General features: G+C 34.2%; 1 non-coding gene across 1 annotated transcript; it reads left to right on the top strand.

Moving 5' to 3' along the window:
• Nucleotides 1–2,811: 2,811 nt before the first annotated feature.
• On the top strand, nucleotides 2,812–2,884 carry TRNAK-CUU (transfer RNA lysine (anticodon CUU)). The gene has a single exon. It is a non-coding gene; the product is annotated as a tRNA-Lys (tRNA).
• The last annotated feature ends 2,503 nt before the right edge of the window (nucleotides 2,885–5,387 follow it).

Here is a 5,387-nt window from a genome sequence, read left to right on the forward strand (position 1 = left end):
TGGTATTGGTACTTGAAGCTGTGTCAGATGGACTCAAAAGTCCATTAGAGAAGCTAATATTCTACACTCTTTTCAACATTAAAAACCCACAGTAAAAGGTTTGGAAAAAATGTCCATGAATCACTTAAACAGAAAGATTATATAGCACCAGGTTTCATATTTAACTTAAATGTACTGTCCTTGGAAGATTTAAAATACAGATTGGCCAGGTATCCATCCTGGGAGTGGGACTCTAGACACAAATTTGTCTGAGGAAAAGTGAATTTACCCAAGATCTTCCTGTTCACAGTAAACCTCTGTTGTGTTGGCTAAGGAAACAACGAATCCTCATTTTACTTATGAGAAACTATGTTTAGAAAGGCTCAGTAACTTGCCCAAGTTCATATTCCAAGCAATTGATCAAGTCAGGATTTGAACTTGGATGTTTCAGGGTTTATTATAGTCTTCCTACCCTGTTATATGGCCTCCCAAACACGTTGTCCCCCACTCTGTTGCTTCGCCAGGCTGGGAGCTTGTTGAACTGTAGCAAATGCATAGCTCAGGGCATGAAGTTAAGTCCAGTTTCTAGCCTGTCTCTTTTCCACCTCCACCACATTTAGCTATATCAGACTATGAGCAGTTACAGAATGTAGATACTAATTTTGGAATGTGGTTAAAAAAAAATCAAGAACACTTACTGCTTGCTCTTGTTTGAACAGCTCAATTGCTGGAGTAACTGAATCTAACTATTTGATACAAATATTTAACCATTTTAAACTAGCCACCTTGATAAGGAATCAAATCATAGTTTTGGAAAGAGCTAGCACAATGTGTGTAAGTCATAATCCTAGTGCAATTTTTCCACTGGAAAAGATCCATTTCCACTTTATTTATAGAGTGCGTGTTCTGGAAACTTCTCTGACCCTGTAACAGAGATGGCAGCTCCCATAGCTTTGTCCATAGAGTTACCAATGTAGCATAATAGCTACATGGAATTTATAGAGTTTGATTTCTGCTGTGACACTTCTCACTAGTTTTATAAGTAGAAGGAATATCAGAGTGTCTAGTTTCTTGATTTTACTAGTGTGATAAAATTTTTTAAAGATTTTAAAAATTTATTTATTCATGAGAGACGCAGAGACATAGGCAGAGAGAGAAGAAGACTCCCTGTAGGGAGCCCAACGTGGGACTCAATCCCGGGGCTCCAGGATCACGCCCTGAGCGAAGGCAGACACTTAACCACTGAGCAACCCAGCCATCTCCAGTGTGATAAAATTTGACAGGATTAGAAAATTCGCCCTAAATTATTAAATTTATTGATCTATATTATTATTTTATATTACATTAATTTATATTATTAATCTATAAAATTATTCCTGTGTTGGACTACTCTAAGAATTATTTATTTTTTTATTTTCTTAATTCCGGTATCGTTAACATAGTGTTATACTACTTTCAGGTATATAGTTTAATGATTCAACAATTCAGCAATTCTATACGTTACTCAGTGCTCATCACAATAAATGTACTCTTAATCCCTTCCACCTATTTTACCCATCTCCCCACCCACTTTGCCTCTGGTGACCACCAATTTGTCCTCTATTGTTAAGAGTCTGAGGAGGTTTTTTGTCTTTTTTTTTTTAATTGTTTGTTTTGCTTCTTAAATTCCACATATGACTGAAATCATATGGTATTTGTCTTTCTCTGACTGACAACTATATACCTGAAAGTAGTATAACACTTAGCATTATACTCTCTAGATCAATCCATGTTGTTTGCAAAGAGCAAGATTTTGTTCTTTATGGCTAATATTCCATTGTATATATGTCTATACTACTTCTTCATCCATTCATGTATCAATGGATACTTGGACTGTTTCCATAATTTGACTATTGTAAATAATCCTGCAATAAACATTGGGGTGCACATAGCTTTTTGAATTACTGTTTTCATATTCCTTGGATAAATACCTAGTAGTGGAATTACTGGATCATATGGTAATTCTATTTTTAATTTTTTGAAGAATTTCCATATTGTTTTCCACAGTAGCTGAACCAGTTTGCATTCCCACCAACAGTACACAAAGATACCTTTTTTTTTTCTGCACATCTTTGCCAACACTTGTTGTTTCCTGTGTTTTTATTTAACTCATTTTGACAGTTGTGAGGTGATATCTTATTGTGGTTTTGATTCGCATTTCCCTGTGATTAATGATGTTGAACATCTTTACATGTGTCTATTGGCCATCTGTTTGTCTTCTCTGGAGAAATGTGTGTTCATGTCTTCTACCCATTTTTAATTAGATTATTTGTGTTTTTTAGTGTTGAGTTGTATGAGTTCTTTATATAGTTTGGGTACTAAGTCTTTATTAGATATATAATTTGGAAATATCTTCTCTCATTCAATAGGTTGTCTGTTTTCTTGATTGTTTCTTTTGCTGTGCAGAAGTTTTCTATTTTGTAGTCCCAATCATTTATATTTGCTTTTGTTTCCCTTCACTTAGGAGACATATCTAGAAAAATGTTGCAACAGCCAATGTCAGAAAAATCACTACCTCTGCTCTCTTTTAGGATTTTTATGGTTTCAGGTCTCACATTTGGTCTTTTTTTTTTTTTTTAAAGATTTTATTTACTTATTCATGAGAGACACACAGAGAGAGGCAGAGACACAGGCAGAGAGAGAAACAGGCTCCATGCAGGGAGCCTGATGTGGGACTCGATCCTGGGACCCCAGGATCATGTCCTGGGCTGAAGGCAGGCACTCAACCACTGAGCCACCCAGGCATCCCTCATATTTGGTCTTTAATGTACTTTGAATTTATTTTTGTGGGGCGCCTGGCTGGCTCAGTCGGTAGAGCATGTGACTCTTGATCTCAGGGTCTTGAGTTCAAGCCCCATGTTGGGCATTGAGACTACTTAAAAAATAATAATAATAAAATAAAATAATAAATTTATTTTGTATATGGTGTAGGAAAGTGGCTCATTCTTTTTCATGTAGCTGTCCACTTTTCTCAACATTATTTGTTGAAGAAACTTTTTCCCATTGCATATTCTTGCCTCCTTTGTCAAAGATTAATTGACCATATAATTGTGGGTTTATTTCTGGGCTTTCTGTTCAGTTCCATTGATGTATGTGTCTATTTTTGTGCCAATTCTATATGGCACAAAAACTGTTTTGATTACTACAGCTTTGTAATATAACTTAAAATCTGGAATTGTGATACTTCCAGTTTTGTTCTTCTTTCTCAAGATTGCTTTGGCTACTTGGGGGTTTTTTGTGGTTCCATACACATTTTAGGATTATTTGTTCTAGCTCTGTGAAAAATGCTGTTGATATTTTTATTGGGATTGCATTGAATCTCTAGATTTATTTGCATAATACAGAGATTTTAACAATATTTGTTTTCCCAATTCATAAGCATGGAATATCTTTCTATTTGCTTCTGTCAACTTCAATTTCATTCATCAATGTTTTAATAGTTTTCAGAGTACAGATCTCTCACCTCCTTGGTTAGGTTTATTCCTAGGTTGTTGGAGGGTTTTTTTGGTAGAATTGTAAATAGGATTATTTAGAAATGCAAGAGACTTCTGTATATTGATTTTGAATCCTGTTACCTTACTGAATTCATTTATGAGTTCTAGTAGTTTTCTGATGGAGTCTTTATGGTTTTCCACATACCATATGGTTTTCCACATGTGACCTGCAAATAGTGAAAGTTTTACTACTTCCTTGCCAATTTGGATGCCTTTTATTTCTTTTTCTTGTCTGATTGCTGTGGCTAGGAATTCCAGTACTATGTTGAATAAAAGTGGTGAGACAGGACATCCTTGTCTTATTCTTGATCTAAGGAGAAAAGCTTTCAGTTTTTTAGCTGTGGGTTTTTCATATAAGCCTATTATGTTGAGGTATTGTCCCTCTAAACCTACTTTGTTGAAGATTTTTATCATGAATGGATGTTGTACTTTGTCAGATGGTTTTTCTGCATCTATTGAAATGATTGTATGGTTTTTATACTCTTATTGACAAGATGCATCATGTTGATTGATTTGCAAATATTGAACCACCCTTGCATCTTGAGAATAAATCCCACCTGATCATGGTGAATGGTATTTTTAATGTGTTGTTGGATTTGGTCTGCTAATATTTTGTCAAGGATTTTTGCATCTATATTCATCAGAGATATTGCCCTGTAATCTTCTGTTTTTGTAGTGTCTTTATTTGGTTTGAGTATCAGGGTAATGCTGGCCTCACAGGATGAATTTGGAAGTTTTCCTTCCTTTTCTATTTTTTGGAATAGATTGAGAAGAATAGATATTAACTCTTCCTTAATGTTTGGTAGAATTCACCTGTGAGCCATCTGGTCCTGGACTTTTGTTTGTTGGGAGTTTTTTGATTACTGATTCAATTTCATGCTGGTAATTGGTCTGTTCAAATTTTATGTTTCTTCCTGCTTCATTTTTGTCATGTTATATGTTCCTAGGAATTCATCCATTTCTTTCAGGTTGTCTAATTTGTTGGCATATAATTTTTCATAATATTCTCTTATAATTCTTTGTATTTCTGTGGTGTCTATTGCTCTCTCCCCTTTCATTTCTAATTTTATTTGTATCCTCTCTTTCTCTTCTTTATTTTTATTTATTTTATTTTATTTTTGGTGAGTCTGTCCTAAGATTCATCAATTTTGTTAATCTCTCAAAGAAGCAGCTCCTGGTTTCATTAATCTGCTCTATTGTTTTTAAGTATCTATTTCATTTATTTCTAATATTCTCTATTTATTTCCTTCTACTGGCTTTAGGTTTTGATCTTTTTATTTTTTTTCTAGTTCCTTTAGGTGCAAGTTTAGGTTGTTTATTTGAGATTTTTCTTGCTTCTTGAGGAAGGCCTATATTGCTATAAACTTCCCTCTTATAACTGCTTTTGCTGCATCCCAAAGATTTTTTTTTTATCCCAAAGATTTTAGACCACTGTTTTCACTTTCAGTTGTTTCCATATATTTTTTAAATTTTCCCCTTTGATGTCTTGTTCGAGACATTGTTTAGTAGAATATTATTTAACCTCCATGTATTTGTGCTCTTTCCAGATTTTTTCATGTGGTTAATATCTAGTTTCATAACATTGTGGTCAGAAAAGATGCATGGCATGACTTCAGTCTTTCAGAATTGGTTAAGACTTGTTTTGTGGTCTAACGTGTTCTATTCTGGAGAAAGTTCCATGTGCACTTTAAAAGAATGTATTTTGCTGTTTTAGGATGGAACCTTCTGATTACATCTGTTAGATCCATCTGGTCCAATGTGTCATTTAAAGCTACTGTTTCCTTGTTGATTTTCAGCTTGGATAACCTATTCATTGTTTTTTTTTTTTTTTTAAGATTTTATTTATTTATTCATGAGAGACACAGAGAGAGAGAG

This window comes from Canis lupus, chromosome 4 (genome assembly GCF_048164855.1).
Source record: "Canis lupus baileyi chromosome 4, mCanLup2.hap1, whole genome shotgun sequence".
Taxonomy (NCBI): Eukaryota; Metazoa; Chordata; class Mammalia; order Carnivora; family Canidae; genus Canis; species Canis lupus.